The following is a 24,460-nucleotide window of genomic DNA, read 5'->3' on the forward strand; positions in this document are numbered from 1 at the left end:
ACTTTATCTAATATATAAAAGCTGAAACAGTCCACTATTTAGACATTACATTATTTCATGTATGTTTTTAAAACAGTGGGGTGAGGGATATGAAATCAGTCCAGGAAATGGCTGAAACCTTTTACGAGTTAAACATTACTATATTTCATTCATATTTTTAACAGTGGGGTGGGGATATAGAGTCATTCCCAGAAATGGTTGAAACATTTTACGTTTTAGAAATTAATTTATTTCATGTATATTTTAACAGACATTATTACATAGTTATTATTTTCATAAGGGGGCGATAATGTGGGTTAACATTATGAAAAATTATTTTCGAAATTAGTAACATATCCAAGAATTATGAAAAATGATGAAATGTGAGTTAATTGATTGGTGTGTTTGTAATGAAATAATCAGCCTAGACAATATATCAAAGTTATTATTTTCGTAAGTGGTGGCGAGAATGTGGGTTAAAATCATGAAAAATGATTGTCGAAATTAGTAACATATCCCGGAATTATGAAAAATTATGGAATGTGAGTTAATTGATTAGTGTTCTTTTAATGAAATAATCGGCCCAGACAACATATCAAATTTATATTTTCGTTAAGGGTGAGGCTATAATGTGTGTCAAAACGATAAAGAATGCTTCTCAAAATTAGTAACATATCCAAGAATTATGAAAAATGATAAAATGTGAATTAATCGATTGGTGCGTTTGTAATTAAATAATCAGCCCAGTTATCAAAGTTATTATTTTCGTAAAGGGTGGCGATAATGTGGGTCAAAATTATGGAAAATGGTTGTCAAATTCATATTCAAGAATTATGAAAAATGATGAAATGTGAATTAATCGATTGTTTGTTTGTAATGAAATAATCAACTCAGACAATATATCAAAGTTATAATTTTTGTAAGGGGGTGATAATGTGGGTGATAATTATGAAAAATGATTGCTGAACTTAGTAACATATCCAAGAATTATGAAAAATTATTAAATGTGAGTTAATTGATTAGTGTGTTTGTAATGAAATAATAAAGCCAGACAATATGTCAAAATTAATATTTTCGTGAGGAGGGGGGCAATCATGTGGGTTAAAATTATGAAAAATGATTGTCGAAATTAGTAACCTATCCAAGGATTTGAAGAAATAATGAAATGTGAGTTGATTGATTAGTGCGTTTGTAATGAATTAATCGGCTCAGACTATATATTAAAATTATTATTGTCGTAAGGAAGGCGATAATGTCGATAAAAAAATATAAAAAATGATTGTCGAACTTAGTAACATATCCAAGAATTATGAAAATGACGAAATGTAAGTTAATTTACTGGTGTGTTTGTAATAAAATAACCACTCCAGACAATACATCAATGTTATTATTTTTCGTAAGGGGAGGGGCGATAATGTGAGTTAAAATTATAAAAAATGATTGTCGAAATTAGTAACTTATTAAAAATTTGGAGAAATAATGAAATGTGAGTTAATTGGTTGGTGTGTTTGTAATGAAATAATAAGCACAGGCAATTTATCAGTTTCTGTATATGATCAACAATATTTTTCTGAATTTTCAATGTTAACTTCAGTTGTAGTGGTGAGTAGAAAGACACATGATTATGTTGCTTTTTAATGTGCTCTGCAGTTCTTTATGAATTAAAAAACCTTCACTTTTGGGGTTGGGCTGGAGAGAATAATGTCCATTTTGGGGTAACTATGCAATCTCCCACGTCATATTCCAAAAATATGGAATAACTATGGAATCATATTTCGGAAACTACATCGTTTCTCTTACTAACGTGTTGTTGGCCGTTGTGGTAGTATTGAAAATTGTGGTAAAGTAAAAGTTGCCTAATGATCATTCGCGCCAATGCATTTATGTAATTATTTGGAAAACCTGCTGAGTTATGGTCAAGGGATGGAAAGAACACAGTAATATGGAATTTTGTAGTGAAGCTAGGGTTGCCTAATCAAATAGCTTCTCAACATATTTGTATATTTGTTTGTAAAGCCTGCTGAGTAATCTTCCGGAAATGACGTCTTTTTTCCAAACTTTTTGTCGGTAGTGGGAAAAAATGAAACAGAGTAATGTGGAATTTGATAATGAAGTAAGGGTTGTCTAATCACTTAACTGTGTCAATGTATTTATGCATTAATTTTAAAATCCTGCTGAGACATCTTGCAAAGACGACATAATTTTTCTTACAATAATAGTGCTGATAGTGAGGAAGGAAAGAAACGGAGTTATGTTGAAATTAATGGTGAAGCAAGGGTTGCGAACTCATTAACCAACACAATGTATTTATGTATATATTTGGAAATCCTAATGATCCATCTTCTAAAAATTATTTCAATTTTCTTAAAATCATGGTAGCCATGGTGGGAAGAGAAATTATTTCATATATATTATACAATACCTGTCGAGGGCATGGTATATTGTTTCATATATGAATATAAATTACGTGTCCGAAGGTAGGTAAACATATTTTAAATATGTGTTGTAAATTACCATTCCCAAAAAGGTAAAATTATTTCGGATACATTCTGTAAATTACCTGTCCTAGGGAAGGTACAATTATTTTATATATGTGTAATAGCCGTTCTAGGGTAGGTAAAATATTCTTTTGTTCGAAATAGCAAATGATACATACACATTAAAAAGTCCTCTCTCTAAAGACTAGCAATTATAATCAAAATCAACTTCAATTTTCTCATTATTTATACGGTCCCGAGCAACATCGGGTAGCCCTGCTAGTACTAAATATATGTCTTAATAAAATGTAGTTGAAAACGTTCCCAGTGGTATGAAACGCGCCATCAGATATTATATATCGATAATATAAAGCTGAATGTGTGTGTGTGTGTGTGTGTGTGTGTGTGTGTGTGTGTGTGTGTGTGTGTGTGGGTGGGTATATGTGGTCACGAATATGCTCGTATATGGTTGACTATTTAAAAAAAAACTGATTACATATAATGATAGAAGATGTATCGAGACACAGGAATGGGTATGTTTGATCTGGCATAACGGTAGTTCATTAAAATTGTGGGGTTAGCGTTCGCGCCTGGTCCACAAAGTATGAAAATAAAAAATTTAAAAATTAAAAAAAAAAACGTTTACAAGTGTTTTTGATATAGATGTACATAAGAATACATTGATAATTATGTTTTAACTTAAATAGGGATGGTATAATAAAATTGCGGGGTCTGCGTTCGTGCCTGGCCTCACTAGAATGGAAATAGGCACAAACTTTAATAAAGACTTTTCATATCTATCTGCGTAAGTATACTTTGATAATTATGTTTCAGTTTGAAGAAATATGGTATGATAAAATTATGGTGTGTTCGTTCGCACCTGACGTCTACAGAATGGAAATATGTCACAAAGTTTAACAAGTTTTTTTTTTATATAGATCCACAGAATATTGTGATAAGTGTTTCAGTGTGAACAGGTATGGTATAATAAATTATGGGGTTTATCTATTTTATTTTTACTTTCATCATATTTTGCTTTAGTTTTGATACCCCCAAATTCAACCCAAATTTACAAACCTTCCTTTTCATAACCTATCATACTTTGATAAATCAGAGTCCATTTTCTGTAGATTGTTTTTGAACCCAATACACGACGGGTACTTTTGCTAGTATATATATATATATAAATATATATATATATATATATATATATATATATATATATATATATATATATATATATATATACAGTAATACCCCTAGCTATGAATTCACTAAGATATTTTAAAAATATTATATCTATCTATTTACGCCTCAATATACGGCGATTTTTTAAGATACAATTTCACAATTTGTACGACGCCAAACAATAAAAAAATTGAAAAGCCAAAAATTTAAACAAAATAAAGAAAAGGAAACGCTAAAAAATATCATAAAACGCAAAGAATGAAAAAGTGTGTGTGTATGTGTGTGTGTGTGTGTCTGTCTGTCTGTGTGTCTGTGTGTGTTTGTGTATGTGTGTCTGTGTGTGCATGTTCATCATATTTTGCTTTGGTTTTGATACCCTCAAATTCGAAGCTATATATTTACAACCCTTCCTTTTCATAACCTATCATGCATTCATAAATCATAGTCCATTTTCTGTAGGCTGTTTTTGAATCCAGTCAACAACGTGTACTTTTGCTAGTATATATATATATATATATATATATATATATATATATATATATATATATATATATATATATATATATATTGCTTTTATTAATATTTATTATATATCGATTTCCGTATGATTACTGTTGTGGTTATTTTTCTTTAGTGATCGTTAAGTGTAATTTGAGCATAATTTGAGCTACCTTTGAAACGGATTAATTCCGTTTCTTTTAATTCAATTAAGAATAATTTTTTGAGGTACAATTTTTTCAAAATACGACGTATATCCAGTATAATAATTGCATCGCTGTAGTTTCATAGATGTTAGTCTAATGAGACTACTTTGATTTTGACTAGCCAATTTTATTTGTTTGCAGCATATTAAGAACAATACAATATGATCTGTTCAGGAAAATTATTTGCCAAGGTAGGAATTATTTTAATACGACCGCATTTTATGAGGAAGAGGGTAACTTTATGCATAGTTTTCCTTATATATATACCCAGGCTTGATATATTCAAAAGTAGGAACTAATGAACTCAACGAGATTGTTAGATAGTGCCCAATAACAAGAGCAAGATATTGTTTTTATTTATTAGAAGGTAAATAGTTACATTTGATCGCTTAATGGGACTTCATCAGGCGATCCTTAACCATCTGACGCTAAAGAAAAAAAAATATACTCAGGGTTGCCTGATGAAGTTTCATTGACTGAAACAGATGGCTTTTTTAACGACTAAATGTAACTGTTTACCTTCTAATATATATATATATATATATATATATATATATATATATATATATATATATATATATATTAAATTGTAATTCAATGAATTTAAAAAAACTCTCATTGAAATGAAATGAAGTGGTTGAGTTTCATATTAAACTATTCTGAAGTATATATATATATATATATATATACTTCTTCTTCTTGTTTGTGGCGTATATATATATATATATATATATATATATATATATATATATATATATATTAAAACTCCATGTGTCCTCTAACCTTTTGCTATGTTCGTCTTCATAGATTTAGGCAATGTCAACCTTTAACCTTCAAAGCCCTGCTTTACGGTCACCCTGCAGACACAGGTTTGGGCCAACGACGTGTCAAAAATGTCTTGGAATTCCAGTAATAAAAGGTGAAAGACCATTTAAAGCATTTAAATGGTCTTTATGTATATCGACTTGAACCACGTACAAGTCAACCTACATGCGTATCTACTCCTCCCTCCACACCACGACCTCTTTAAAACAGGACTGTCCAAGAAGTCTCGGTTATCTGTCGACGTCAGAGATGTTGGTACAAAGCCAGGTCTATGCAGGAAAACAAGACGCTTCGGAAAGAACAGTTACACACTACATGTAGAAATATGTGGATTGTAATTTCTATTTTACGTTATTTAATCTTTGATCTAGTATTAAAAATATAATACTACTAGTTCTGTTAATATATCGACATTGCTTGATTTTGTATAAATAAATAAAAATACAATTTAAAAAATTAAAATAATAGACAAATTTTAGTTTTTAAAATCTTTCAAACTATTTTTGTACATGCATTTAAATTGTCGGACACTCTTGAAAATTCAGTGTCTTATTGCAATACCTCTTATTAGATGACCGGTCAATTTTTATGATTTCAGATTCAAACGAACAGCTACAGCAGAAATATTAAAACACCCTACTTAAGCCTGATTGTAATAGCTAGTGAATTTCCAAAATGAAGTCTGGACGTGAAGACACTTTAGAAGAATGATATGCAATAAAATTCTGTTTTAAACTTGGAAAAAAATGCCATAGAAGCGTATAGAATGCTACAGATTGTTTTTTGACCATCTTGCATGAATCGAGCACCAGGTTTTTAAGTGGCATAAGAGATTTAAGGAAGGCAGGGAATCTGTGAAGGATGATGAGAGGTGTGGGAGGAGTAAGGAAGGCAGAACACCTGAGTTGATTGGCCAAATAAAGAATTTCATGGATAAGGACCGTGTCTACAGAGACAATAAGTGCACAGTTTAATGTCAGTGTGGAAACTGTACACACAATCTTTTGTGAGGAACTGAAGATGTGGAAGATTTGTAGGATGCTTGTCCCAAGGGTGCTCTCTCCTTACCTCAGACTATTTGACAAAGATGGGAATCAGGAAAGTTTCTTATCCTCCTAATAGTCCAGGCCTTGCTCCCTCTAACTTTTGGTTATTCTCAAGGAGTTCAAGGAAACCCTTTGAGGTTGTTATGGTGAGATATTTGAGGAGATAAAAGCGGCTGTAAAGAGGGTCATTGACATGCTCACACAAGAGGGCTTCCATAGAGCCTTTCAGAAATTGTTGGAACGTACAAGTGCATTGCAGCCGGAGGAGATTACTTCGAAGAGGACTAGAGTTTCATGTGTACACTATCAATAAAAGTGTCCATATGAAAAAAGTCTGGAAACTTATTGAAGATGCCTCGTATTTATTATCTACACGCTGTTCAACAGATCTTGTTTGTCCTTCAATTGGTAGCGCCCAGTGCATTTACTGGTTTGATTAAGCGTCAAGGTAGTCAATTTAAGACTTAGCTCGTAATAGTCAAAGCAGATATGGAGATCATTTCCGGTCCTCGCGTTTTTGGTATCAGTCGGTGAAACCGTGAATCTCTGGATCATGCCGTCGACTCTGCTGCCGACCGAAGAGGGTGGTTGGCTTTGACGCAAGATGCGGTTTACACCATTGGGATCGGCTCAACACATCCCGGTGTAATCCCGCTATAAGTACTAGTACAAGTATTTTGTTTGTTTACCACATGCATGACATCATTTTATAGTGAACAGGCCTGCTTTTTCAGAGGTAGTATCCATATAGTCTCCTAACTTTAATAGCGACCATGTTTCTTTTATTGTTACTCCAAGGTCTTAGTCGTCGTTCTTAAGGCGAGTTTGCCGTGTGGAAGTAATTCGTAAGGACTTCGACTCAGAAGTGTTTCCGAAAGATTGAACATCGACTGAAACTTTTTTCCCACAGATAAAACACGCTTCACTGGAATTGACGACTCTTTCTTCTTGTTGGTATTATGCGTATTTGTAAAGGCCGATTGAAACCTGATAGAAATCTGATAGAGCAATGTCAGTTGAATGAAAGAAAGGTGTGTGATGCCTAAGTAGGTTGCTCTGGCGACGAAATAGGGTAGGGGACTGACAGAGAAAGAAAGAGCAATGGAAAGGGAGCGAGAAATAAGTAGATAAACGCATATATATATACACACACACACACACACACACACACATATATATATATATATATATATATATATATATATATATATATATATATATATATGCACATATATATGTGAGAGAGAGAGCGAGAGAGAGATAGTTGTGTGTATAACTAATGGTGCGGAGAACGTCCAGGTACACCTGTTAAGTAGTTTTGCGAAGTTCTGACGAAAGGTGGGGCCAATAGGAAACTGACAGAAAGATAGGGATAAGGGAAGAAAGAGAGAGAGATTGAAAGAGATAAAGAAAGAGAGAGAAGGTGAATTAACAAAGATATGTAGAAAGAGCTAAGCAGAGAAAAACTGCGATATAGGTAAATATAGATATAAAGAGAGAGAGATAAAGGAGAGAGAGAAAGAGAGAGAGAGAGAGAGAGAGCTAGGAAGGTTTATGAGTAGAGGACGCCCAACTACACTTGTAAATAGGTTACAACGTTTGAACCATGGTCTTAGATCGTCGGAAACTGACAAAGAGAAAGAGAGAGGGGGCGGAGAAACGGAGAAAGAGAGAGACAGAGGGAGGCCACGAAAAGACGGGAAAGTGAGACGGGGAAATTAATAGAGAAAGAGAATCAGAGAGAGATATGCAATGAAAGAAAGAGAGAAAGAGAGAGACAGACAGAGAGACAGAGAGATATGTACATGAGCGGAGGTACACCTGTTAAATAGGTCATAACCTTTGAACTATGGATTTAGATTGATTTCTTTCTTCAAATAGAGCGCTGATTCTTACGTCACATCGGCTTCTATTAGTTGTTCTAAGCGAAAGATATGTACTTTTTGCTGGGATCAAAGTGTAGTATCTGTCTGTCATCGGTACGAGGAAGGTAAATCCTGCTTGACTGGAGCAATTTTTATTTTATTCTATTCGGTGTGCCTCTTTTTGACGTACTGAATATTCCTCTACATAAAAACAATCTAGTATCTTAATTTATGTTCATCAAAAAGCATTTTAATGGGGGAGTTGGGAGGGTAATATTTAATTATTGTTTTCATTTCTGATGAGCTAAATAAAAAATACTTACGTTGAATTCATATAACATTGAAATGTTTGCATGTTAGTACAGTCAAGGAATCAAATGAACAGGAAGGAAATCAAAAGTCTAGCAGTTTTCGGGGGAAAACGATTAGAGTAGGTCTTCTGACATCTAGGGACCTCTATAGTAAAGGGGTAGTTGTCGGGTTAGTCGTGGGTATTTAATTCGAGGGTGCACAAGTGCTACTTCGTCAGAGCACATTCCATTAAAACTAGTAAAACAGACACAGGGATGCAATATTACATTGATGAGACAGTGTTTGGTGCTTAGTTGATAGTCCACAATGTATTAAGTTTGAAACTTTTTTTAAGACACTATCTCAGAACAAGAAACTTGTGGCAGATGAACCAGCTCAGATGTGGCAACGGTACTCAATGTATATACTATTAATAATAAACTTTTATGGACTCCAACACTATTAGTTACAATTGTAGCAAGACTTGTCATGAAGGGCCCTTTGAAATCCAGATACTATAAAATTAAGGAGAGTGATTGTGATGTTGCAATTAAGAAGTATTTAGTGTTATACTTAAAAAAACATAACGACTGCTTTGTTTCTAGATTTTTGGAGACGAGGATTAATTATTCGTATTATTTAGATTCTTCGGACTACTGTTCTCATTTTGAGTGTGATTTGCACAACGCAAGAATCTGTAGCGTAATGAATAAAGTATTTCGTGGAATTCAGTCGTAAGTTACACTCTTATGGGCGTTGAAGGTTCACAATACTCAAAATTCGTTTGCGAATTATTTAGGACTTCTAGCCAGTTATAACTGACGGAACACTACCGCGGTAAAAGGGTTCCGTTCGAAATTTCGTGAAAATTCCTGAGTTCGGCAGAAAGATTCCCGAGTTCGACAAGATACCCCCGAAGATCTGAGGTTAGGTCACATCGACCGAAAAGTTGTAAAAAGTAACACTCAGAAGAACAGAAGTTCAAAGAATTTAAATAATACGAATGACGATTGTTTTGCTATTCTGGTAAATATGAAGAATCATGCCGCCCTCGAGAATTTCTTTAAAATTACCACGCTGAAAACGAAAATAACGTTTAAAATGATGGCAAACGAGTAGTTTCCAAGATATGAAGAAATGTTAGTTTCAAAAAAGTGGACGATCACTTTTCTATAATAATTTAACGTAAAATGAGCACCCACTTTGTGGCTACCATTTGGGGGGGGACTTTCTTTCCACCCTTGGAAAATCCTTTAAAATAACCACTAACGTTTAACATTCCAGGAAACAAGTACTTTCCAAGATATGAAGAAATGCACCCAATTTATGGCCACCTTTTTTTGGAGGGGGGGGTGCTGCCGGTTTATGTTTTTCGTTCTTTTTTTGGAGGGAAATATTGAATTATAGAACTTGCATAGTTTTTTAACGGGTGCTTTTGCATTTTAATTAACCGTTTTTAACGTCAGCAACACGCCGACAACATTAACCGAGTACACAAAAATTCTGTTTACATTTGGTGGGAGGCGGTGGAAGTCAGGAAAGTGTTGTGGCGGCCGATTATACCCCAGAAAAATGTAATTCATACTTCTTTGTCAGAAACATCGCACATGGAATGTGAAGACTAAAATGACAAAATAAGGTAAGCAAGAGTTACGAGGTTGTCAAAAGTAATCCTATGGTCCACATTCTACCCTTTATTTTAAGGATCGTAAGAAGGTGTGCGGTGGGTTTTATTTTGGAGGGGAGAGGGTTAATCTGTAGGAAATGTAGACGGCCAACATAGACAAAAACGTGAACAGAAACTGACACTATCCAATACATACACACCCAATGCATATTGTGTACACATGAAAATGATGTATCCTGTTCGACAAGACGACGTTGTTATATTCAATGGCAACACCGCTTAAGCAGGTGCTCTTTTGTAGGTAAAATATTTATTGAATTATACATAAAAGACATTCGCCTATATTTTTCTCAAACATATCTATTAATATATGTATAGCTTTAAGTGCATTTTTTACTCATTATATATAAAAATAAAAGAAAACGTAGATGCCCACACTCAGAATTTAGGAAAATCATGATTGAAAACATAAAAATCTTACATACAAATTCTTTTCTAAAGGATTAGTTGCTTTGCCTCCAAAGTGAATGCCTGTGTCTGTTTTGTATGATAAACATTATTCCAAATTCTTACACTACTAAACGGTACCCAAATCCTTACACTACTAAACACTACCCAAATCCTTGTACTACTAAATACTATCCAAATCCTTGTATATCCTAATATATATTAATACTGTATTCTTGTAAGTTATATCATCTCTCCTATTCCAGCTACTGACTATGGAGATTTTGAAGGATGAGACAGAATTTCGTAGTCCAATTCGTTCAATTTTTGTAGGATCGGTTAAGCAACGTGCGGTCGGGCTTGTTGTAGAGGAAAATTAGGCCTTTTCTGTTGACTAATGCTAGGTATTGTCGAAGTCTCTGATGCGTTTCATCCATTTATTGACAGTACTTTTCTGTCGTAATGGTTTCACCTGCATTCGGAAAACTATAATGGATGAGACCGATCGCAGACTACTAGACAGTCAGCATGACCTTCTTTTGGCGCAACTCTGGCTTCGAGATGTGTCGTGGAGCTTCGTTGACGTCTAACCACTGGACCGAGCGTCGTAATTAACCCAGTTTTCATCGCAAGACACAACCCGGTCGAGAAACAGGTCGTTCTTTTTGCGTGAAAAAAGGGAAGATGTCACTTCATAACGGTGTTTCTTTTGGTTGTCGTTCAATTCGTGAGGCACCCATTTATCACGTCTTTTTGTATTTCCAATATCTCTCAAGTGGTTGGAAATCGTCGTATACATTCCGTCGAATTCCGAGATAAGTTTTTGGACAGTTGCGCGTGGATTCCTTCGATTAAGGCTCTTAATTGATAGTTGTCAACATCTGTTGGCGACAACTAGGCTCATCATCTTAGATTCTTGTAGCTGCAACGAAATTTTTAAAACTACCATTGTGCTGTGCATTCAGTAATGGTTACTGGGCCAAACGCTTCGTTGTTATCGCGAGTTGTTTCAACAATTTTTCGGCCTAGCTTGAATTGAAATAAGAAAATTGTGCGAATTTGCTATTTGTCCATCTTATATTCAACATTCTGAAAAGACAGCATCATTGTTTTAAAACGATTATAATTTAAACGATTAGGCAGAGTGAAAACGCTCCTTTAAATGATATATAAAGTTATTACAAGGAAAACTTCTTTGAAAATATGTCATTTAAAATTCAAATTTAAAATTCCGCAAGAATTTTCTTCTCAACCTAATAGCTGACAGCGTTGAAGTCATGTTTTATTTTACGTTTGAAATCATTACTATATACTCGCTACAATATAATACTCGATAGAGAATTGACTTTATAATAATAAATAAGAAATGTGCATAAATCAAAATATCAGCTAGTCAAATGCTACAATAAAATATAATTCATGAAGATGTCCTCTACAGATACATTTTTAAAGAAATTAATGTTATTGACAGAAGGAGAACACCAATATTTATTAAATATTGGTAAATACTATTTCGAACAAATTGTATAGTGTATCATGGGTTATGCAAAAAGCGCAAAATTCATGTATAAGTGAGCAGAAAGATGTGGTGTTAAATCTCTGTGAGGTGCTGCAAACGAATCCATTAGAGCGCTATATTACAACGAAAAAGATATTGAGCTATAATGAATTCTAAAAGTATTCAACAGTTTAAATATGTATGAAAATTTATATATATATACATAGCTTTCGATAATTCTAGAGTACTTCTAACAATTTCTAAGAAATTGATGAATAATAGAATTCTATGTCAAACCTAATAAATTTACGATCATTCCTCAATGTAATATTTCAAACCACCCTAGAAAATCGTACAATAACTATAAATTGTGAATCACTTTAGATTTAATTTCGATGAGAGAAATTTAGATTAAACTTAACAGTTGTTACATTATAACACGGTCAGCCGGTCAGTGGCATGTAACTGGCTTCACCTGTTACACTAATCGTCTTAGACACGGATCCATGATGAGGGTCTGAGTATCAAGAGGAAAAGCATACCTGAGATGTTGGATGTGACTGTGTGGCTCCTTCTTCTCCCAGTCTTGACCTTTGGTGGCATTCGGGTTGTAATCTTCCTTTTCCTCAGGGCCGCCTCATTCTTCAATGAAGCCATTCATGGCAGACACAAAAAAAACGACACGCGACACAATTGTAATATATATTGTATAGTAACTATTTATTTTACAAGAAGTATATTACAATACATTATACAAATTATAATTAATTTTTACAGTTAAACCTAGGCAATATGCTCTTCAAAACTAACTAACCTACCCTAACTAGTGTTGATGGAGGGGGTGCTCCCGCCCCCCATTTACGGAGAGACAGAAATATGCGTGCTCACCTTATGACGGTCCAGACAGAAAGAGGTCGATCTAGAAAGGGAATTCTGGGAATGCATTTCTTTATATCTCTACGCTTATGGCCAAATCACCACTCGGCCATGCTATAGAGTGTGTTAGCAACCATGGCACTGAGATATAATGGCACAACATAAATTCTTTAGAAATATACAATCAAAAATAACCATTGATATCAACCACAAAGTAGTGAACTTTCTCGATATTACCCTTAACTTAGATAACAATACATAGGAATCATACGATAAATCTAATTAAACCCAATTATAATATATTGTGTATAAATCTAAAGCTAATAACCCTAATAATAAGCATCTATATAATAACATAAAAATTATCTTTCAGTGAAGAAATATTTAGAAAATATTATAACTAAGCATTAGCCAGGTTACGATGTAGCAGTGAAATAAATTATGTTAAGAATTAATCTAATAGGTCAAGAAGCGAAAGAGTCAGAAAAAGAAAACTATCAAATACAAATAGCTTTGATCCGAACAAAATGAGAATTCCGCTTAAACATTTCGAAACAAGGAATAAGAAGAAGAACAGACGTAGAAAGTGTATATGGTTTAATCCGCTTATAGTACGCACATCGTAAATAATATACAGAAAGAATTTTACAAAATTCTTGATAATAACTTCCCTCAAGTTAGTAGCATATGAAAAATTCATAAACAAAAATATAGGTAAATTATCCTTTTAAACCTCGATTAATTTAATTAATATTATGATAGGTTCAAATAATGCTAAGGTATATAAGGTAATTATGGAAGATGAGAGAAATATCAGCCAGAATACTGAAGATCAACCATTTTGTAATTGTAGAAACACTAATGAATGCCCTTTAGAAGAAAAATGTCTTATTTGAAGCATCATATATAAATGCAAAGTCATTGGGAAAAAGGGCTGGAACATACATAGGGTCCAAGGATGCAGGTCCCGTAAGCATATAGAATCATTTAAAATACACAGTGATGAAACGAACAAGAAATCAAAATCTTTAGCTAAGTGGGTAAGGTAACTACGTAGAAGTAATACAGAATATAAGTTGAAATGATCAATATAAGGAAGTGGAAGAAAATATGCACCAAGTAAATCTAGACGATGCAACCTTTGCACTCTAAAATCATGCCATATAGTAGTATCTAAGAAAAAAATGTTCAATAAAAGGAAGGAAGTGGGCTAACGTTGTCTGCATAAGACCAAGTATGTACTTCCATCTAAAACAAAATACGTTAGGTCAAAGTAAATTAATAACTTATAATTACTAATTATGTATTTAAAATAAAAATAAAAAAGGGTAAATTGGAAAGTGGAAGGGTCTAATAAAATAATGTAACTATAATAATAATATTATAAATCCTCTAACCTCAATTATCTCATTTGAAATGCCTAGTATAAAATAAATAACTAATAGGTAATTAAATAGCATAATGCATAAAATAAACAGAGATATAGGCATAGCATTTCCGACACCATTATATTATGGGTAAGAAATCTGGTTAAAAATAAATTATAATCACAATATTTTATAAGTACATAGATATGTTGAAAAAGAAACCTCTCATACTGATACCTTAATTATTAAAATAGGTAGACTTGTTGAAGGCAGTCATTTATAATTGTAGGTGACATAAGTGAGTAAATTTCTAAGCTAGTTATCTCCTTCGGACGGTGAGTAATGAATACAATGATTCTGATACAAATTACTCCTTCTAATATAAATTAACCTGTAGATGCCAGCCTTAAGTGGAGCACTAACTAGCTTATAATTGACAATATAGATTAATTTGAATATAATAAAATTCTAAAAATATATTTAAACCCTGTAACCAATAGGAAAATATTCAGCAATTTAAGTTTATATGAATAGTAAACGATACGATAGTCCCCCTTAAAACTAAGATGGCCACCACTAAATATGAAACCATTAAAAATGTAGGGAATTAGTTTCGTACCAACAATATAAATAAACTCCTCGTAGATATAACCTCAATTAACATACACTAGATAATAATTGTTAGTTTAAAGAGAATAAAATTATTTTTATACAAAAATTTTATTGTAGATTAAAAACAATTAGAAATGTTGCGTTTTAAACTTATACGAAAATAAAAATACAAATAGCTTAAAATAAATATAACAATCTAAACAAACACACGATGTTAATTTTTATATGTTTCATTTCCAACATTATATGGTCATGCTTATTTCTTTCTCAGAAAAAAAATCTGTTTCTTTTTTTTCTGATGAATATCAAGAAAAATTCAATATTAGCGTAAAAATATTGATTGTTTAACGTAGACAAAAGAGATCGGTAAAATATGTACCGAAATTTTGCCTTTTCTAGAAATAATTTGGTTGGCTTCTGGTCTCCGAAATTCTCTAATCTATTTCCTGCGTCTTTTGTTCCAGCTCGTTTGACTTATTGGTCTAATGGTCTTCATCAATTCGTTGTTCTGACAACTCATTGTAATACAGCTTCTTATTCAAGCAGTTTATTTCCAAGAACTGTAAGCTTGTGGAACTCTCTTTATGCTGACTATTTTTCCTCTACCTATTGCAATAATCATCTTCCGTTCTTATTAGCTAGTTCATCAATTATCTTCACACCTTGTCTGGAGTGATTTCTATAAAATAACAAAGCTGTCCAAATCCATCGTCAGGAAGGTTTACCAGTAAATATTTTGAGTCATTTATACAATGTTTTTCTCTAATATATCGTATGTTAATAGATTCTGGTTTACTTATAAAAACATTTAAGATTATTATCCGTCTTATTGAAATTTACTTTGTTAATATTTTGTTTTGTTTTTCTAAAATTTAATTATTAGTCCTTCTAGTATGTAAAATTACATTTTTTTAGAAATTAGGAAAGGGGACAAGAATGTTGATTAGTAAGATGTTTAACAATAGCGCCGTTGTCAGAAAGATGTGTGACTTTCCTCCTCGAAAATGAAACATGCTTAAATGAAAGAATACCACCTAAATATATAAACACATACACGCACACACACACACACATATGTGTGTGTGTGTGTGTGTGTGTGTGTGTGTGTGTGTGTGTGTGTGTGTGTGTGTGTGTGTGTTCGACTTTGCAAATATCTTTTTTTATTTTTGTTTTGGTTATTTTTTGTTGTCTCTCCTGACTGTTTAATAACAAAAACATCAATTAGGCTCGACGATATACGTTCCCCTCTTTTTTTTTCCTCTCTATCCTGTTTATTTACGAATTAAATGTTGAGAAGTTGTAAGTTTTAAATTACGAAACCGGCAGATTTATCTCGACGTTGCCAGCAACCGATTTAAATAAATAACGATGGATGTATGTTAATGACACGTGAAAGGCTGTATTTTATTTTTCAGGCTGTCTGTCATTTCCTTCTAGACTATAAAAATAAAGTAGAATGTAAAAATCGAAATACCACGAATTACGTAATAAGCAGAAAACGTTCTTTTACTACTTCTATATTTCTTTACTACCGTGTCTTTTAAAAATAATTGAAGTAGTGATTTCAAGAATGAAAATAATGAATACATGCAATATGTAAGTAAATATGCCCCGTGTATTTGACAAATAATCATAGATCGAAGAAAAACATACTTACACAGTAATATATCATTTCCAATGTTAGTAAATAAGGCCGCTAGCAATGTTTCAGTGAAACAGCATTGTAAAAGCGAGCAATGTAAACGGTATTTACTTGAGATACAATTCATACGTAAGTTTCTAAAAAATATTATTACATACACATGATTTGTTTTAATGCTGGAGCTAATAATAAGTAATCGGTTATATCAATAGGGGCATACATATATTAATAGGCCATATTTAAATAATAAATATATTAATTTCGGCATACGAGCATTAGATTCAGTTTCGATGTTTACATTTCTCATGGGATTACAGCCAACGATATGCAAATCTGGCAACAAGGATTACACGAAAATGGTTAGATGCAATATTTTCTTCCTCTTGTTTATTTCATATTCGAATCCCATCAGAGTATTACGACATGTAAATCGGCATAGTTTTCTATCTATCTATCTATCTATCTATCTATCTATCTATATATATATATATATATATATGTGTGTGTGTGTGTGTGTGTGTGTGTGTGTGTGTGTGTGTGTTTAAAGAGTATAGCCAGTAACATTTGTTGATTTTGAAAACTTTTATTATTTTTAATATTTTAAAACAATTTTATAACCCATTTCAAGCCTTTATTTAGCTCCCTTCAGATATTTTTAGTTAAAATTATTTTAGTTAAAAGTTGTTTTTTTTTTGTTTTTTTTTTTTGGTGAAAGGTTTATGGAATATTCTTTTGGATATCATTTTAGTCCAGTCAGTACAGCACGTGTGTGCTTTTTTTATTTGTTTTATTCAATTTTCACCCCAAACAAGGCACAGTGCCACTTTGAAGCAGGGGGCTACTATCAGGGGCATAATTTGCAGGGACATTATGAAGGGAGATGAGTAGAAAGATGTTTGTTCATATTACACTTGAACTTCTGCCTATCAGTACAGTTGGGAAAGCAGAATCTCAGAAGGGAGTCCCAAAGACCTGCAGTTCTGGGAAGAAATTATTGGAGTAAAAGGCTTTCTTGCACCTAGGGATCTCTACTGTAAAGGGGTGAGACTTAGTGGCTTGTCGGGTTTGTCGGGGGTAGTTACGTCGAGGAGGTACAAGTGTTTGCAGTTCGTCAGAGCATTCACCATTAAAGTATTTGTAAAACAGGCAGAGGGATGCAACATCTCGTCGATGGGTCAGAGGCTGAAGCCTAGATGACAGTTCAGAACCTATCAGGTTGGCGACTCTCTTTTGAACCCTGTCCAGGAGCGAGAGACAAGCGGCAGATGCACCAGCCCAGATGTGACAACAGTATTCCATACATGGGCGAATGGTGGCGTTATAGAGGTACAGGATACTTTCAGGCGTAAGTAGTTTTCTAGCACGGTAGAGGGATCCCACCTTCTTTGAAGCAGCCTTGGCAATGCTCTCAATGTATGTATTCCAGTTCATATTCCCTGTAAACGTTAGGCCAAGGAGTTTAAAAGAAGGATTTTCAGGCAATGTGTTCTAAGCCATTGCTATTGGTGGTAGAGAAGGTTTCTTGTAGTTATTGAAGGAAACAAGCTTAGTCTTAGCAGCATTGAATGTGACCATCCATTTTTGTCCCCATTCTACTACAGATTGGAGGTCATCCTCTAGAGTTTCTGCCATTTCCTTGGATATGTGTTCATTTGTTTTCCCCTCATATCTGTTATAGAGAGTGGTGTCATCGGCAAATATACCCATCTCCGAAACAATTTTATCAGGGAGGTCATTTATGAATATCAGGAATAATAGAGGTCCAAGGATAGACCCCTGAGGTACTACCGGATTTATGTCATATTGTTTAGATGTACGGCCGTCAAGGACAACTTGGATTTTTCTCTTACTTAAGAAGGATTTAATTACATTATGTATTCTTCCAGTGATTCCATATGATCTAATTTTCCTTAGAAGACCATCGTGTCCTACCCTGTCAAAAGCCTTAGATATATCAAGGGCTACCGCTCTACCCTCCCCTGTTTTGTCCAGTGAACGGTATATACGTTCAGAGACTACAGTTAAGATATCTGCTGTTGAACGGGCTTGCCTGAATCCATATTGTTTGTCAGTCAGGAGTTTAGCAGCTGTTAGGTGCTGGACTATGGCTTGATTAACTAAGGACTCAAATAGTTTGGCGAATAGCGGGAGGAGGTTAATGGGGCGATAATTTAGTAGGTCAGTTCTTCCACCAGAATTCTTGAAGACTGATACCACAGAAGCGGTTTTTCCAGCAGTCGGGAAAGCAAGATTCATTAAGGCATTTATTGTAAAGTTTGGAGAGAACTGGAGCAACCTCGGCAGAGCATTTTTTTATAGCACAGCCGGGATGAGATCTGGTCCACATGCTTTTGAGGTGTCTAGGTCTTTTATAATAGCATGTACCTGAGAAGGGGTAATTTTCAAATCGTCTAATGTGGCGTGTGTCCGCAAAGGAAAGTCAGGGAGGGAGTGGTGTGCCGGGTCCAGTGTGGAGTTGGAGGCAAACCGACTGGCAAGCAGATTAGCCTTGTCAGTTGCCGTACAAGGAACCTCATGATTGTTTGATATTGGGAAATCGTTGACTACCCATTATTTACTACACTGTTATAGATTTTCCAAAAATCTCGGGTTCCTAATTTCTGTGCTTCAATGCGTTTTCTGGTGGTTTCAGAGTAATCTGTCTTAGCTGTCTCTATCACTCTCTTACAATTATTTCTAGCTTCTATATACTTCTGTTTGTTTGAGCTGGATTTATGTCGGTTGAATCTGCGGAACGCATGCTGCCTTTGGGTTCATATGGAGAGGTCAGTATCTGTATATATATATATATATATATATATATATATATATATATATATATATATATATATATATTTCTATGGAAATATACTTTCTTTCCTTTTAATATATACCAATCCTCATTCAATATAATGAAGGATTGACAAAAGTGTATATTCTAAATTTTATAATGCTGACCATCTTACAATTTATTCCTTAAATTCAGCTGACATTTACAATTCTTGACAGTATCTTTTTTTTAGTATAAAATCAATCACTTAATTATTATATCAATCAGTGAATCTATTAGGCCCTTAACTCATGAGAAGAAATAGCAACAATCAATCCATCCAAAGATAAAGTGCGTTTTGATATGATTAAAATTCCGAAAATTGGAAGAGAAGCTGTAAATACCTTATAATATGTTTACATTACGCCATTTTGAATTTAGAAATAAAATCACTGAAACCTGGCTGTTTGAGCACTATTCACTATATATATATATTATTTTTACTTATATGTATGTCTATATATGTGTGTATATGTGTGTGTTTGTTGTGTATATATATGTGCATGTATATGTGTAATTGTATATATTCATTTATATGCATGTATGTATGCATGTGGGTTTTAATCCTTCCAGGGGCGAATGAACCCTTTTTCGGGGTCAACGGCCAACTAGCACTGTGTATATTTGTGAGCATGCATATATGTGTTGGGGTGGAGAGGGTTCCCGTAAGCCGTGGTGAAGGCAACCTTTTTAGGAGAAGCAAATCTCTGATTTAAAAACCATAAAGCGGGAGACCAGTACCCGCATTAAGCTGGTCTGCAGTTTAATTTGTTGCTGGCTACCTTGCTCTTGTTTGTTGCTGGACCTCAACATTTTGAACCGAGAGAGAGAGAGAGAGAGAGAGAGAGAGAGAGAGAGAGAGAGGTAGCTGTCGTACAAAGCTAAGACTCTGTAACATCTTTGTATAGATACTCCCTCAAGCACTTGGGCTCATGGAATTTAAGCGTTCGAGGGAGTGGCACTCGTCTGGCAAGACGTTGCAATCATCATGCATGTGGGTATATATATGCATATGCATGTATTTAACTTATCTTTCTTTTCAATTCATTTGCTTAATGAATCCTGCTGATAATTTAATTCTATTAAAAAATGTAACTTTTTACACATGTTTTATTTAATATATTTAATTGCGTCTCCTAACCTTGTTAGACTCTTTCTATCTTGATAAGTTTGCTTTGTTAAACATATATTCTTAATAAGCTCTATTTAATATAAATATATATATATATATATATATATATATATATATATATATATATATATATACAGAGAAAAAGGGGAGAGAGAAATAAAGAGCGAGAGAGTGAGGAAGGGAGAGGCAATATTTTTATCTTAGGCATATTTCATTAAATAAAATAGACAGTTTTATTCATTAATTCTTTTTTTTTTATCCTTTCCAATAATAAATGAAAGCTTGAAATATCAGAAACATTACTAATAAAATCTAATAAAAAATACACCCAATAAAATAAACTTTAATTATAGCAGTACATCCTTAAATGCTCGTAACGTTATTAAAATAATTTAAAAAATGAAATAAATATACACACGATAAAAAAAAACAATATAAATTATTCCAAACCAGTTAAATTAATCTACGATGAATCCATGTAGAGTGGAAAGTTCTCGGATTTACAACAGGTATGGTGATTACATCAAAAGTTCCTTCGGGACAAGATCAAAGTGTAGTATCTGTTCTTCAGATGCTGCACTTAAGATAATTTGTACCAGTCAATGGAGGGGAAACCCTCTATACTGGGACAATTATTATTTTTGGTAACCAGAGTGCCCCCTTTTTGCCTACTTTTAGGGGAGCTGGTTTTTACCTCACATTAAAAACGGCCTTGTGCCTAATTTGCTCAGTGGGGGAGCAAATAAATACCATCTGTTCTTCAGATGCTGCACTTCTATTTCTTGTTCTCTTTCGGTGGAGGAGAAATCCTTCACGACTGAGACAATTTTTTTTATTTTTGTACCTTTTCTCCACGTTAAAAAACGACCCTGGTGTCTAACTCTGTCCCGTGGGGAGGCATAGTAAATAGGTACATCAACAGTTCCTGCCAGAACTGAAGATCGTTATTCGGAAGTTGAAAAGGACCAAAAACAGAATTAATAAACAAAAACCTTATATATTCTCTCTCTCTCTCTCTCTCTCTCTCTCTCTCTCTCTCTCTCTCTCTCTCTCTATCTCTCTCTCTCTCTCTCTCTCTCTCTCTATCTATCTATCTATCCATATATATATATACATATATATATATATATATATATACATATATATATATATATATATATATACAGAATGACTATAAGATCTGTGCGCATAAAGAAAAGGTCTTTAAGTTTACAGAAAGAGGCAGCGTCTAGAATATTCTCCTCTTCGGATGAAAATCATGTTGAAAATATGCATGGTGATTAGAATTAAATGAAATTGCTTTCTCTTAAAATGTATGTCTTCGTCATGTATTTCCAAATTTTAAACCATGTCTAAGTTTTCTCCTACTGGTAACATTGAGTTCAAGAAAAACCTCCTGTAATGCTCCAGACAGAGTGGTCGGTCTCGTGTTGCGTAGAAAAGCATTAAATCGAACATAATGATGAATTTTTAAATGTCGGGCATTGCGTGAATTACCGTGGGTAAACACGCCCAATATAGGTGACGTTCAGGTGACGTAGATTCATTATTGATTGAAGAGAAAACGAGTTCGGTAGGAAGCTATTTAAAAAATTCTTTCACATAAACTATGAGAAAACTCACACGCACACGCACACGCACAAACACACACGCATACACATACATGTACATATATATATATATATATATATATATATATATATATATAAACACAGATATATACATATATACATATACATATATATGCAAACACAGATCCATGCATATATATATATATATATATATATATATATATATATATATATATATATATATATATATATTAGTAGCAGTCAAGTTTAGAATGTATTCGTAGGATAAAAATCAAGAGAATTTCCACTGCGTTTATATAATAGCACTAACGGCAGATAGAGCTGATCATATCATTATTTATCCATGCAGACATGTACAACCTTCTTTACACTGGCATGACAATGTTTCGAACTAAGATCTCCTTAGTCGAAAAGATTCATTTCACTGCAGTGCTTCTATTGTAAAAGAAAGTGACAAAATGGATGAAAGAAACAATAAGGTAGGCTCTTTCGAATCAAGTATCAATATATCAGGTAGATTGTTATTTGGCTCTCTTTTCTTAGGAATTTTAGCGCAGGAGTATGGGTGACTGTTCCCGATGTAATTACTCCTCATTTTATTTTTACCCAAAACACCGTAATAAATGTATTTAGCATCACGTTTTCGTATTACACATTGCGTCTGCTCACTTCGTATTTATCACTATAAAATACACTTGCTTCCTTTCCATGACAGCTTTGCTTTAGATTCAGATTTAATAATGCAACATTACGCATTGTTTAACTGTCGTATGTAGTGAATGCGTGTTCAGCTTACTTGCTTAATATATATTAATCGTAGTAGAAGTTGTGTGCAAGCGTTTCTAGTGTTTAAGTTTAGATCTTGTGCCTTCCTCGGCTTGTAAAAATTATGTAAAATCCAAGACTCACTAAAACACAAATATCTCCTGTTCAGGGGGGGGGGTTATTGGAGAGATGCGTACTTCCATCTCGTGCTGCACTAAGTTCATCACTTTATTTCCATTCGAAATAAAATATCTTTCCATTTCTCTCCGTTACTTCTGTGAGTTAGTAACTCCAAACTTAAAGCCTTTGCCATCCTAGTCAGAAGCTGGAAAGTTGAAGTATTCATAAAATTCGTCCAACCCGTTGATTCTATTTTAAAACGCTCTTGCTACGTTTCTCGTGTTTGCCTTTTCCTGTCTGTCAAACATTACACGTTTCGGGCGATTTATTTCGGTTGCTTCCTTTACCCTCGGTGATGACAATACGAGCGGACTTCCTCTCATTTTCACAGTCGCTTCAAAAGTGATTTTTCTAACACGGTTCGGGGTCTCTGCACGTGTCTCCGCTCATGCGTAAAACGAAAAGGGTTAATTTGATTGGCCAAATTCGATCCCCTGATTTTAAATTTCCATAGACTCCATCCGCTTAAGTGACAAAGCGAAATAAGACAATGGTGGTGTCTGATTGCAAAGTGATCTGGTGCCCCCCCCCGGCGTTCAGAAGATCACACTAAAAATACGAATGCTTCATGTTAAGCAATAATCACTGTAGAAAATGATAATTACTTCCAGTTGGGAGATTCGAATCTATTCACAAAGACGCTCTATATTGGATAGGCTGATATGCTACATCCATGCTATAAGAAATTAACACAAGCATTGAGAGAAATTAAGTCAAGTCAGCTGATATGAACAGTAAGCACTCCGAAAGTATTCAACGACAGGAAGTTGAAATGCTGCATTTTGCTCTTATACTAACCTCTTTTTCTGAATTCTCTAAAGAGAGCTCAACATTAGTTTTTATAGGGGCATTTAATAGCGATAAAAAATTTTTAAAATATTAACAATTATTGTTTTTACCTACAGATAATAGTGTTTCATTCCTATGCAATCATCAATGACAGTTACTATCAGACGGGAAAGTCGAATCCAATCACAGAGTCATCCTTTGTAGGTTGATATTTTACATCAAGGCTACCATAAAATAAAACGTTTTGAGATAAATTAAATCCCTATAAATGCCCAAGCAACGGAAATATTATAAGCATGCCTTCCAAGTAATATTAATTCATTGAAAAACACGGTTTTTCGCCATTTAATCTTCTCGTACGAAGATTAAAATCAAGATATAATCGATAAAATTCAATGCAAATCTGACATATTTGAATTGTCGAATGAGATATTTTGCCCATTTTTTTGCCCCCTAAAAGTCCTTTAAAATACTTCAAAGTAAATGAATTTTGGAAAATATTTCTTGACCCCTTGTTAAAATTTTACAAAAATAGCATGAAGTTTTCACGAAGAGCTTTTTACAACCTTAACATAAACTAAATACAACACTCAGTATTCAGCCTTGCGCTAAACAGCTGTGTTCCAAAATTAATGATGATTTATTTATTGGTACATGCAAATAGTTAAATACATACATATATGTGTACGTGCATGTGTGCGTGATAATACAAAACAAATTTGTTATAA

This window comes from Euprymna scolopes, chromosome 8 (genome assembly GCF_053919585.1).
Source record: "Euprymna scolopes isolate OS-2025 chromosome 8, ASM5391958v1, whole genome shotgun sequence".
Lineage (NCBI taxonomy): Eukaryota > Metazoa > Mollusca > Cephalopoda > Sepiida > Sepiolidae > Euprymna > Euprymna scolopes.